We start from the raw sequence: 14,188 nt of genomic DNA on the forward strand, positions 1-14,188 counted from the left end.
TGTACTCCAATTAGTGCTAGTAAAAGTCTAACTTGCTAGTTCAGCGTTCGTGCCACGTTTCGTGAGGTAAAGACGCGAATAGACCAAGTTATGTTTGAAATTGCACAAAAACGTGAAAAGCTCCTCTATGGAGAGAGTTCAGAAATTCCAAAGCATCAATGTTGACCGTTGTACTCTATTTAGTTCTCTTAAAAGTCTAACTTGCTAGTTGAGCCTTCGTGCCACGTTTCGTAAGGTAAAGGCGCGAATAGACCAAGTTAAGTCTCAAATTGCTCAAAGACATGAAAAGCTCCTCTATGGCGAGAGTTAAGGAATTCGAAAGCATCAATGTGGACAGTTGTACTCCAATTAGTGCTAGTAAAAGTCTAACTTGCTAGTTCAGCGTTCGTGCCACGTTTCGTAAGGTAAAGACGCGAATAGACCAAGTTATGTTTGAAATTGCACAAAAACGTGAAAAGCTTTTCCATGGAGAGAGTTGAGCAATTCCAGAGCATCAATGTGGACTGTTTTACTCTATTCAGTGCTATTAAAAGTCTAACTTGCTAGTTGAGCCTTCGTGCCACGTTTCATAAGGTAAAGATGCGAATAGACCAAGTTGCGTTTGAAATTGCACAAAAACGTGAAAACTCCTCCATGGAAAGAGTTGAACAATTCCAAAGCATCAATGTGGACCGTTGTACTCTATTTAGTGTTCTTAAAAGTCTAACTTGCTAGTCGAGCCTTCGTGCCACGTTTCGTAAGGTAAAGATGCGAAAAGATCAGGTTATGTCTCAAATTGCACGAAAACGTGAAAAGCTCCTCTGTGGAGAGAGTTGAGCAATTCCAAAGCATCAATGTGGAACGTTGTACTCTATTGAGTGCTCTTAAAAGTCTAACTTGCTAGTTGAGCCTTCGTGCCACGTTTCGTAACGTAAAGATGCAAATAGACCAAGTTATGTTTGTAATTGCACAAAAACGTGAAAAGCTCCTCTATGGAGGGAGTTGAGCAATTCCAAAGCATCAATGTGGACCGTTGTACTCTATTTAGTGCTCTTAAAAATCTAACTTGATAGTTGAGCTTTCGTGCCTCGTTTCGTTAGGTAAAGACGCGAATAGACCAAGTTATGTCTCAAATTGCTCAAAAACGTCAAAAGCTCCTCTATGGAGAGAGTTGAGCAATTCCAAAGCATCAATGTGGACCGTTGTGCTCTATTTAGTGCTTTCAAAAGTCTAACTTGCTTGTTGAGCCTTCGTGCCACGTTTCGTAAGGTAAAGACGCGAATAGACCAAGTTATGTGTGGAATTGCACAGAAACGTGAAAAGCTCCTCCATGGAGAGAGCTGAGCAATTCCAAAGCACGAATGTGGACCGTTGTACTCTATTTAGTGCTCTTAAAAGTCTAACTTGCTTGTTGAGCCTTCGTGCCATGTTTCGTAAGGTAAAGACGCGAATACACCAAGCTAAGTCTCAAATTGCTCAAAGACATGAAAAGCTCCTCTATGGAGAGAGTTGAGGAATTCGAAAGCATCAATGTGGACCGTTGTACGCTATTTAGTGCTATTAAATGTCTAACTTGCTAGTTCAGCGTTCGTGCCACGTTTCGTTAGGTATAGACGCGAATAGACCAAGTTATGTTTGAAATTGCACAAAAACGTCAAAAGCTCCTCTATGGAGAGAGTTGAGCAATTGCAAAGGATCAATGTGGACCGTTGTACTCTATTTAGTGCTCTTAAAAGTCCAACTTGCTAGTTGAGCCTTCATGCCACATTTCGTAAGGTAAAGACGCGAATAGACCATGTTATGTTTGAAATTGCACAAAAACGTGAAAAGCTTTTCTATGGGGAGAGTTGAGCAATTCCAAAGCATCAATGTGGACCGTTGTACTCTATTTAGTGCTTCTAAAAGTCTAACTGGCTAGTTGAGCCTTCGTGCCACGTTTCGTAATGTAAAGACGCGAATAGACCAAGTTATGTCTTAAATTGCACAAAAACGTGAAAAGCTCCTCTATGGAGGGAGTTGAGCAATTCCAAAGCATCAATGTGGACCGTTGTACTCTATTTAGTGCTCTTAAAAGTGTAACTTGCAAGTTGAGCCTATGTGCAACGTTTCGTAAGGTAAAGACGCGAATAGACCAAGTTATGTCTCAAATTGCTCAAAGACGTGAGACGCTCATCTATGGAGAGAGTTGAGCAATTGCAAAGGATCAATGTGGACCGTTGTACTCTATTTAGTGCTCTTAAAAGTCCAACTTGCTAGTTGAGCCTTCGTGCCACATTTCGTAAGGTAAAGACGCGAATAGACCATGTTATGTTTGAAATTGCACAAAAACGTGAAAAGCTTTTCTATGGGGAGAGTTGAGCAATTCCAAAGCATCAATGTGGACCGTTGTACTCTATTTAGTGCTTCTAAAAGTCTAACTGGCTAGTTGAGCCTTCGTGCCACGTTTCGTAAGGAAAAGACGCGAATAGACCAAGTTATGTCTTAAATTGCACAAAAACGTGAAAAGCTACTATGTGGAGAGAGTTCAGCAATTCCAAAGCATCAATGTGGACCATTGTACTCTATTGAGTGCTCTGAAAAGTCTAACTTGCTAGTTGAGCCTTCGTGCCACGTTTCGCAAGGTAAAGAGGCGAATAAACCATGTTGTGTTTGAAATTGCACAAAAACGTGAAAACTCTTCTATGGAAAGAGTTGAGCAATTCCAAAGCATCAATATGGGCCGTTGTACTCTATTTAGTGCTCTTAAAAGTCTAACTTGCTAGTTGAGCCGTCGTGCCACGTTTCGTAAGGTAAAGATGCGAATAGACCAAGTTATGTTTGAAATTGCACAAAAACGTGAAAAGCTCCTCTATGGAGAGAGTTGAGCAATTCCAAAGCATCAATGTGGACCGTTGTACTCTATTTAGTGCTCTTAAAAGTCTAACTTCCTAGATGAGCCTTCGTGCCTCGTTTCATTAGGTAAAGACGCGAATAGACAAGTTATGTCTCAAATTGCTCAAAAACGTCAAAAGCTCCTCTATGGAGAGAGTTCAGCAATTCCAAAGCATCAATGTGGACCGTTGTACTCTATTTAGTGTTCTTAAAAGTCTAACTTGCTTGTTGAGCCTATGTGCAACGTTTCGTAAGGTAAAGACGCAAATAGACCATGTTATGTCTCCAATTGCTCAAATACGTGAAAAGCTCATCTATGGAGAGAGTTGAGCAATTCCAAAGCATCAATGTGGACCGTTGTAATCTATTGAGTGCTGTTAAAAGTCCAACTTGCTAGTTGATCCTTCGTGCAACGTTTCGGAAGGTAAAGACGCGAATAGACCAAGTTATGTCTCAAAATGCTCAAAGACGTGAAACGCTCTTCTGTGGAGAGAGTTGAGCAATTCCAAATCATCAATGTGAACCGTTGTACTCTATTGAGTGCTGTTAAAAGTCTAACGTGCTAGGTGAGCCTTCGTGCCATGTTTCGTAAGGTAAAGACGCGAATAGACCAAATTATGTTTGAAATTGCAGAAAAACGTGAAAAGCTCCTCTATGGAGAGAGTTGAGCAATTCCCAAGCATCAATGTGGACCATTGTACTCTATTTAGTGCTCTTAAATGTCTAACTTGCAAGTTGACCCTTCGTTCCACATTTCGTAAGGTAAAGACGCGAATAGTCCATGTTATGTTTGAAATTGCACAAAAACGTGAAAAGCTTTTCTATGGGAAGAGTTGAGCAATTCCAAAGCATCAATGTGGACCGTTGTACTCTATTTAGTGCTTCTAAAAGTCTAACTGGCTAGTTGAGCCTTCGTGCCACGTTTCGTAAGGTAAAGACGCGAATAGACCAAGTTATGTCTTAAATTGCACAAAAACGTGAAAAGCTACTCTGTGGAGAGAGTTGAGCAATTCCAAAGCATCAATGTGGACCATTGTACTCTATTGAGTGCTCTGAAAAGTCTAACTTGCTAGTTGAGCCTTCGTGCCACGTTTCGTAAGGTAAAGAGGCGAATAAACCATGTTGTGTTTGAAATTGCACAAAAACGTGAAAACTCTTCTATGGAAAGAGTTGAGCAATTCCAAAGCATCAATGTGGGCCATTGTACTCTATTTAGTGCTCTTAAAAGTCTAACTTGCTAGTTGAGCCTTCGTGCCACGTTTCGTAAGGTAAAGAGGTGAATAGACCAAGTTACGTTTGAAATTGCACAAAAACGTGACAACTCCTCTATGGAGAGAGTTGAGCAAATCCAAAGCATCAATGTGGGCCATTGTACTCTATTGAGTGCTGCTAAAAGTCCAACTTGCTAGTTGAGCCTTCGTGCAACGTTTCGGAAGGTAAAGACACGAATAGACCAAGTTATGTCTCAAATTGCTCAAAGACGTGAAAAGCTCCTCTATAAAGTGAGTTGAGCAATTCCAAAGCATCAATCTGGACCGTCGTACTCTATTGAGTGCTCTTAAAAGTCTAACTTGCTTGTTGAGCCTTCGTGCCACGTTTCATAAGGTAAAGACATGAATGGACCAAGTTATGTGTGAAATTGCACAAAAACGTGAAGAGCTCCTCTATCGAGAGACTTCAGCAATTCCGAAGCACGAATGTGGACCGTTGTAGTTGATTTAGTGCTCTTAAAATTCTAACCTTCTTGTTGAGCCTTCGTGCCATGTTTCGTAAGGTAAAGACGCGAATAGACCAAGTTATGTCTCAAATTACTCAAAAACGTAAGAACTCCTCCATGGAGAGAGTTGAGCAATTCCAAAGCATCAACGTGCACCGTTGTACTCAATTTAGTGCTCTTAAAAGTCTAACTTGCTAGTGGAGCCTTCGTGCCACTTTTCGTAAGATAAAGACGCAAATAGACCAAGTTATGTCTCAAATTGCTCAAAGACGTCAAAGGCTCCTCTACGGAGAGATTTGAGCAATTCCAAAGCATCAATGTGGACCGTTGTACTCTATTGAGTGCTATTAAAAGTCGAACGTTGCTAGTTGAGCCTATGTGCAACGTTTCGTAAGGTAAAGACGCAAATAGACCAAGTTATGTCTCAAATTGCTCAAAGACGAGAAAAGCTCCTCTACGGAGAGATTTGAGCAATTCCAAAGCATCAATGTGGGCCGTTGTACTCTATTGAGTGCTGTTAAAAGTCCAACGTTGCTAGTTGAGCCTTCGTGCAACGTTTCGGAAGGTAAAGACGCGATTAGACCATGTTATGTCTCAAATTGCTCAAAAACGTCAAAAGCTCCTCTATGGAGAGAGTTGAGCAATTCCAAAGCATCAATGTGGACCGTTGTGCTCTATTTAGTGCTTTCAAAAGTCTAACTTGCTTGTTGAGCCTTCGTGCCACGTTTCGTAAGGTAAAGACGCGAATAGACCAAGTTATGTGTGTAATTGCACAGAAACGTGAAAAGCTCCTCCATGGAGAGAGCTGAGCAATTCCAAAGCACGAATGTGGACCGTTGTACTCTATTTAGTGCTCTTAAAAGTCTAACTTGCTTGTTGAGCCTTCGTGCCATGTTTCGTAAGGTAAAGACGCGAATAGACCAAGCTAAGTCTCAAATTGCTCAAAGACATGAAAAGCTCCTCTATGGAGAGAGTTGAGGAATTCGAAAGCATCAATGTGGACCGTTGTACGCTATTTAGTGCTATTAAATGTCTAACTTGCTAGTTCAGCGTTCGTGCCACGTTTCGTTAGGTAAAGACGCGAATAGACCAAGTTATGTTTGAAATTGCACAAAAACGTCAAAAGCTCCTCTATGGAGAGAGTTGAGCAATTGCAAAGGATCAATGTGGACCGTTGTACTCTATTTAGTGCTCTTAAAAGTCCAACTTGCTAGTTGAGCCTTCATGCCACATTTCGTAAGGTAAAGACGCGAATAGACCATGTTATGTTTGAAATTGCACAAAAACGTGAAAAGCTTTTCTATGGGGAGAGTTGAGCAATTCCAAAGCATCAATGTGGACCGTTGTACTCTATTTAGTGCTTCTAAAAGTCTAACTGGCTAGTTGAGCCTTCGTGCCACGTTTCGTAATGTAAAGACGCGAATAGACCAAGTTATGTCTTAAATTGCACAAAAACGTGAAAAGCTCCTCTATGGAGGGAGTTGAGCAATTCCAAAGCATCAATGTGGACCGTTGTACTCTATTTAGTGCTCTTAAAAGTGTAACTTGCAAGTTGAGCCTATGTGCAACGTTTCGTAAGGTAAAGACGCGAATAGACCAAGTTATGTCTCAAATTGCTCAAAGACGTGAGACGCTCATCTATGGAGAGAGTTGAGCAATTGCAAAGGATCAATGTGGACCGTTGTACTCTATTTAGTGCTCTTAAAAGTCCAACTTGCTAGTTGAGCCTTCGTGCCACATTTCGTAAGGTAAAGACGCGAATAGACCATGTTATGTTTGAAATTGCACAAAAACGTGAAAAGCTTTTCTATGGGGAGAGTTGAGCAATTCCAAAGCATCAATGTGGACCGTTGTACTCTATTTAGTGCTTCTAAAAGTCTAACTGGCTAGTTGAGCCTTCGTGCCACGTTTCGTAAGGAAAAGACGCGAATAGACCAAGTTATGTCTTAAATTGCACAAAAACGTGAAAAGCTACTATGTGGAGAGAGTTCAACAATTCCAAAGCATCAATGTGGACCATTGTACTCTATTGAGTGCTCTGAAAAGTCTAACTTGCTAGTTGAGCCTTCGTGCCACGTTTCGCAAGGTAAAGAGGCGAATAAACCATGTTGTGTTTGAAATTGCACAAAAACGTGAAAACTCTTCTATGGAAAGAGTTGAGCAATTCCAAAGCATCAATATGGGCCGTTGTACTCTATTTAGTGCTCTTAAAAGTCTAACTTGCTAGTTGAGCCGTCGTGCCACGTTTCGTAAGGTAAAGATGCGAATAGACCAAGTTATGTTTGAAATTGCACAAAAACGTGAAAAGCTCCTCTATGGAGAGAGTTGAGCAATTCCAAAGCATCAATGTGGACCGTTGTACTCTATTTAGTGCTCTTAAAAGTCTAACTTCCTAGATGAGCCTTCGTGCCTCGTTTCATTAGGTAAAGACGCGAATAGACAAGTTATGTCTCAAATTGCTCAAAAACGTCAAAAGCTCCTCTATGGAGAGAGTTCAGCAATTCCAAAGCATCAATGTGGACCGTTGTACTCTATTTAGTGCTCTTAAAAGTCTAACTTGCTTGTTGAGCCTATGTGCAACGTTTCGTAAAATAAAGACGCAAATAGACCATGTTATGTCTCCAATTGCTCAAATACGTGAAAAGCTCGTCTATGGAGAGAGTTGAGCAATTCCAAAGCATCAATGTGGACCGTTGTAATCTATTGAGTGCTGTTAAAAGTCCAACTTGCTAGTTGATCCTTCGTGCAACGTTTCGGAAGGTAAAGACGCGAATAGACCAAGTTATGTCTCAAAATGCTCAAAGACGTGAAACGCTCTTCTGTGGAGAGAGTTGAGCAATTCCAAATCATCAATGTGAACCGTTGTACTCTATTGAGTGCTGTTAAAAGTCTAACGTGCTAGGTGAGCCTTCGTGCCATGTTTCGTAAGGTAAAGACGCGAATAGACCAAATTATGTTTGAAATTGCAGAAAAACGTGAAAAGCTCCTCTATGGAGAGAGTTGAGCAATTCCCAAGCATCAATGTGGACCATTGTACTCTATTTAGTGCTCTTAAATGTCTAACTTGCAAGTTGACCCTTCGTTCCACATTTCGTAAGGTAAAGACGCGAATAGTCCATGTTATGTTTGAAATTGCACAAAAACGTGAAAAGCTTTTCTATGGGAAGAGTTGAGCAATTCCAAAGCATCAATGTGGACCGTTGTACTCTATTTAGTGCTTCTAAAAGTCTAACTGGCTAGTTGAGCCTTCGTGCCACGTTTCGTAAGGTAAAGACGCGAATAGACCAAGTTATGTCTTAAATTGCACAAAAACGTGAAAAGCTACTCTGTGGAGAGAGTTGAGCAATTCCAAAGCATCAATGTGGACCATTGTACTCTATTGAGTGCTCTGAAAAGTCTAACTTGCTAGTTGAGCCTTCGTGCCACGTTTCGTAAGGTAAAGAGGCGAATAAACCATGTTGTGTTTGAAATTGCACAAAAACGTGAAAACTCTTCTATGGAAAGAGTTGAGCAATTCCAAAGCATCAATGTGGGCCATTGTACTCTATTTAGTGCTCTTAAAAGTCTAACTTGCTAGTTGAGCCTTCGTGCCACGTTTCGTAAGGTAAAGAGGTGAATAGACCAAGTTATGTTTGAAATTGCACAAAAACGTGACAACTCCTCTATGGAGAGAGTTGAGCAAATCCAAAGCATCAATGTGGGCCATTGTACTCTATTGAGTGCTGCTAAAAGTCCAACTTGCTAGTTGAGCCTTCGTGCAACGTTTCGGAAGGTAAAGACACGAATAGACCAAGTTATGTCTCAAATTGCTCAAAGACGTGAAAAGCTCCTCTATAAAGTGAGTTGAGCAATTCCAAAGCATCAATCTGGACCGTCGTACTCTATTGAGTGCTCTTAAAAGTCTAACTTGCTTGTTGAGCCTTCGTGCCACGTTTCATAAGGTAAAGACATGAATGGACCAAGTTATGTGTGAAATTGCACAAAAACGTGAAGAGCTCCTCTATCGAGAGACTTCAGCAATTCCGAAGCACGAATGTGGACCGTTGTAGTTGATTTAGTGCTCTTAAAATTCTAACCTTCTTGTTGAGCCTTCGTGCCATGTTTCGTAAGGTAAAGACGCGAATAGACCAAGTTATGTCTCAAATTACTCAAAAACGTAAGAACTCCTCCATGGAGAGAGTTGAGCAATTCCAAAGCATCAACGTGCACCGTTGTACTCAATTTAGTGCTCTTAAAAGTCTAACTTGCTAGTGGAGCCTTCGTGCCACTTTTCGTAAGATAAAGACGCAAATAGACCAAGTTATGTCTCAAATTGCTCAAAGACGTCAAAGGCTCCTCTACGGAGAGATTTGAGCAATTCCAAAGCATCAATGTGGACCGTTGTACTCTATTGAGTGCTATTAAAAGTCGAACGTTGCTAGTTGAGCCTATGTGCAACGTTTCGTAAGGTAAAGACGCAAATAGACCAAGTTATGTCTCAAATTGCTCAAAGACGAGAAAAGCTCCTCTACGGAGAGATTTGAGCAATTCCAAAGCATCAATGTGGGCCGTTGTACTCTATTGAGTGCTGTTAAAAGTCCAACGTTGCTAGTTGAGCCTTCGTGCAACGCTTCGGAAGGTAAAGACGCGATTAGACCATGTTATGTCTCAAATTGCTCAAAGACGTGAAAAGCTCCTCTATGGAGAGAGTTGAGCAATTGCAAAGCATCAATGTGGACCGTTGTACTCTATTTAGTGCTTCAAAATTCTAACTTGCTTGTTGAGTCTTCGTGCCACGTTTCATAAGGTAAAGACGCGAATAGACCAAGTTATGTGTGAAATTGCACAAAAACGTGAAAAGCTCCTCTATAGAGAGAGTTAAGCAATTCCAAAGCACGAATGTGGACCGTTGTACTCGATTTAGTGCTCTTAAATGTCTAACTTGCTTGTTGAGCCTTCGTGCCACGTTTCGTAAGGTAAAGACGCGAATAAACCAAGTTATGTCTCAAATCATCAATGTGGACCGTTGTACTCTATTTAGTGCTCTTAAATGTCTAACTTGCTAGTTGAGCCTTCGTGCCACGTTTCGTAAGGTAAAGATGCGAATAGACCAAGTTGTGTTTGAAAATGCACAAAAACGTGAAAACTCCACTATGGAAAGAGTTGAGCAATTCCAAAGCATCAATGTGGACCGTGGTACTCTATTTAGTTTTCTTAAAAGCCTAACTTGCTATTTGAGCCTTCGTGCCATGTTTCGTAAGGTAAAGACGCAAGTAGACCAAGTTTTGTCTCAAATTGCTCAAAAAAGTCAAAAGCTCCTCCATGGAGAGAGTTGAGCAATTCCAAAGCATCAACATGGACCATTGTACTCTATTTACTGCTCTTAAAAGTCTAACTTGCTAGTTGAGCCTTCGTGCCACGTTTCGTAAGGTAAAGATGCGAATAGACCAAGTTGTGTTTGAAAATGCACAAAAACGTGAAAACTCCACTATGGAGAGAGTTGAGCAATTCCAAAGCATCAACATGGACCATTGTACTCTATTCAGTGCTCTTAAAATTCTAACTTGCTAGTTGAGCCTTCGTGCCACGTTTCGTAAGGTAAAGATGCGAATAAACCAAGTTGTGTTTGAAATTGTACAAAAACGTGAAAACTCCTCTATGGAGAGAGTTGAGCAATTCCAAAGCATCAATGTGGGCCGTTGTACTCTATTCAGTGCTGTTAAAAGTCCAACTTTCTAGTTGAGCCTTCGTGCAACGTTTCGGAAGGTAAAGACGCGAATAGACCAAGTTATGTCTCAAATTGCTCAAAGACGTGAAAAGCTCCTCTATGGAGTGAGTTGAGCAATTCCAAAGCATCAATCTAGACCATTGTACTGTATTGTGTGCTCTTAAAAGTCTAACTTGCTAGTTGAGCCTTCGCACCCCATTTCGTAAGGTAAAAATGCAAATAGACCAAGTTCTGTTTGAAATTGCACAAAAACGTGAAAAGCTCCTCTATGGACAGAGTTGAGCAATTCCAAAGCATCAACGTGGACCGTTGTACTCAATTTAGTGCTCTTAAAAGTCTAATGTGCTAGTTGAGCCTTCGTGCCATTTTGGTAAGGTAAAGACGCGAATAGAGCAAGTTATGTTTGAAATTGCACAAAAACGTAAAAAACTCCTCTATGGAGAGAGTTGAGCAATTCCAAAGCATCAATGTAGACCGTTGTACTCTATTTAGTGCTCTTAAAAGTCTAACCTGCAAGTTGAGCCTTCGTGCCACGTTTCGTAAGGTAAAGACGCGAATAGACCAAGTTATGTATGAAAATGCATAAAAACGCGAAAAGCTCCTCTATGGAGAAAGTTGAGCAATTCCAAAGCACGAATGTGGACCGTTGTAGTCTATTTAGTGCTTTTAAAATTCTAACTTGCTTGTTGAGCCTTCGTGCCACGTTTCGTAAGGTAAAGACGCGAATAGACCAAGTTATGTCTCAAATTGCTCAAAAACGTCAAAAGCTCCTCCATGGGGAGAGTTGAGCAATTCCAAAGCATCAACGTGGACCGTTGTACTCTATTTAGTGCTCTTAAATGTCTAACTTGCTAGTTGAGCCTTCGTGCCACGTTTCGTAAGGTAAAGATGCGAATAGACCAAGTTGTGTTTGAAAATGCACAAAAACGTGAAAACTCCTCTATGGAAAGAGTTGAGCAATTCCAAAGCATCAATGTGGACCGTGGTACTCTATTTAGTTTTCTTAAAAGTATAACTTGCTAGTTGAGCCTTCGTGCCACGTTTCGTAAGGTAAAGACGCAAGTAGACCAAGTTTTGTCTCAAATTGCTCAAAAAAGTCAAAAGCTCCTCCATGGAGAGAGTTGAGCAATTCCAAAGCATCAATGTCGACCATTCTACTCTATTTAGTGCTCTTAAAAGTATAACTTGCTAGTTGAGCCTTCGTGCCACGTTTCGTAAGGTAAAGACGCGAATAGACCAAGTTATGTCTCAAATTACTCAAAAACGTCAAAAGCTCCTCCATCGAGAGAGATGAGCAACTCCAAAGCCAACGTGGACCGTTGTACTCAATTTAGTGCTCTTAAAAGTCTAACTTGCTAATGGAGCCTTCGTGCCACTTTTCGTAAGGTAAAGAGGCGAATAGATCAAGTTATGTTTGAAATTGCACAAAAACGTGAAAAGCTCCTCTATGGAGAGAGTTGAACAATTCCAAAGCATCAATGTGGACCGTTGTACTCTTTTTAGTGCTCTTAAAGTCTAACTTGCTAGTTGAGCCTATGCGCAACGTTTCGTAAGGTAAAGACGCGAATAAACCAAGTTATGTCTCAAATTGCTCAAAGACGTGAAAAGCTCCTCTATGGAGAGAGTTGAGCAATTCCAAAGCATCAATGTGGACCGTTATACTCTATTGAGTGCTGTTAAAAGTATAACTTGCTAGTTGAGCCTTCGTGCAACGTTTCGTCAGGTAAAGACGCGAATAGACCAAGTTATGTCTCAAATTGCTCAAAGACGTGAAAAGCTCCTCTATGGAGAGAGTTGAGCAATTCCAAATCATCAATGTGGACCGTTGTACTCTATTGAGTGCTGTTGAAAGTCTAATTTGCTAGTTGAGCCTTCGTGCCATTTTGGTAAGGTAAAGACGCGAATAGAGCAAGTTATGTTTGAAATTGCACAAAAACGTAAAAAACTCCTCTATAGAGAGAGTTGAGCAATTCCAAAGCATCAATGTGGACCGTTGTACTCTATTTAGTGCTCTTAAAAGTCTAACCAGCAAGTTGAGCCTTCGTGCCACATTTCGTAAGGTAAAGACGCGAATAGACTAAGTTATGTGTGAAATTGAACAAAAACGTGAAAAACTCCTCTATGGAGAGAGTTGAGCAATTCCAAAGCATCAATGTGGACCGTTGTACTCTATTTAGTACTTTTAAAAGTCTAACTTGCTTGCTATGCCTTCGTGCCACGTTTCGTAAGGTAAAGACGCGAATAGACCAACTTATGTGTGAAATTGCATAAAAACGTGAAAAGCTCCTCTATGGAGAAAGTTGAGCAATTCCAAAGCACGAATGTGGACCGTTTTACTCTATTTAGTGCTCTTAAAATAACTTGCTTGTTGAGCCTTCGTGCCACATTTCGTAAGGTAAAGACGTGAATAGACCAAGTTAAGTCTCAAATTGCTCATAGACGTGAAAAGCTCCTCTATGGAGAGAGTTGAGCAATTCCAAAGTGTCAATGTGGACCGTTTTACTCTATTTAGTGCTCTTAAAAGTCTAACTTGCTAGTTGAGCCTTCGTGCCACATTTCGTAAGGTAAAGACAGGAATAGACCAAGATATGTCTCAAATTGCTCAAAAACGTCAAAAGCTCCTCCATGGAGAGAGTTGAGCAATTCCAAAGCATCAACGTGGACCGTTGTACTCTATTTAGTGCTCTTAAATGTCTAACTTGCTAGTTGAGCCTTCGTGCCACGTTTCGTAAGGTAAAGATTCGAATAGACCAAGTTGTGTTTGAAAATGCACAAAAACGTGAAAACTCCTCTATGGAAAGAGTTGAGCAATTCCAAAGCATCAATGTGGACCGTGGTACTCTATTTAGTTTTCTTAAAAGTATAACTTGCTAGTTGAGCCTTCGTGCCACGTTTCGTAAGGTAAAGACGCAAGTAGACCAAGTTTTATCTCAAATTGCTCAAAAAAGTCAAAAGCTCCTCCATGGAGAGAGTTGAGCAATTCCAAAGCATCAATGTCGACCATTCTACTCTATTTAGTGCTCTTAAAAGTATAACTTGCTAGTTGAGCCTTCGTGCCACGTTTTCGTAAGGTAAAGACGCGAATAGACCAAGTTATGTTTCAAATTACTCAAAAACGTCAAAAGCTCCTCCATGGAGAGAGATGAGCAACTCCAAAGCCAACGTGGACCGTTGTACTCAATTTAGTGCTCTTAAAAGTCTAACTTGCTAATGGAGCCTTCGTGCCACTTTTCGTAAGGTAAAGAGGCGAATAGACCAAGTTATGTTTGAAATTGCACAAAAACGTGAAATGCTCCTCTGTGGAGAGAGTTGAACAATTCCAAAGCATCAATGTGGACCGTTGTACTCTTTTTAGTGCTCTTAAAGTCTAACTTGCTAGGTGAGCCTACGCGCAACGTTTCGTAAGGTAAAGACGCGAATAAACCAAGTTATGTCTCAAATTGCTCAAAGACGTGAAAAGCTCCTCTATGGAGAGAGTTGAGCAATTCCAAAGCATCAATGTGGACCGTTATACTCTATTGAGTGCTGTTAAAAGTATAACTTGCTAGTTGAGCCTTCGTGCAACGTTTCGTAAGGTAAAGACGCGAATAGACCAAGTTATGTCTCAAATTGCTCAAAGACGTGAAAAGCTCCTCTATGGAGAGAGTTGAGCAATTCCAAATCATCAATGTGGACCGTTGTACTCTATTGAGTGCTGTTGAAAGTCTAATTTGCTAGTTGAGCCTTCGTGCCATTTTGGTAAGGTAAGGACGCGAATAGAGCAAGTTATGTTTGAAATTGCACAAAAACGTAAAAAACTCCTCCATAGAGAGAGTTGAGCAATTCCAAAGCATCAATGTGGACCGTTGTACTCTATTTAGTGCTCTTAAAAGTCTAACCAGCAAGTTGAGCCTTCGTGCCACATTTCGTAAGGT

Source organism: Tripterygium wilfordii, chromosome 23 (genome assembly GCF_013401445.1).
Source record: "Tripterygium wilfordii isolate XIE 37 chromosome 23, ASM1340144v1, whole genome shotgun sequence".
In the NCBI taxonomy this organism is placed as follows: domain Eukaryota; kingdom Viridiplantae; phylum Streptophyta; class Magnoliopsida; order Celastrales; family Celastraceae; genus Tripterygium; species Tripterygium wilfordii.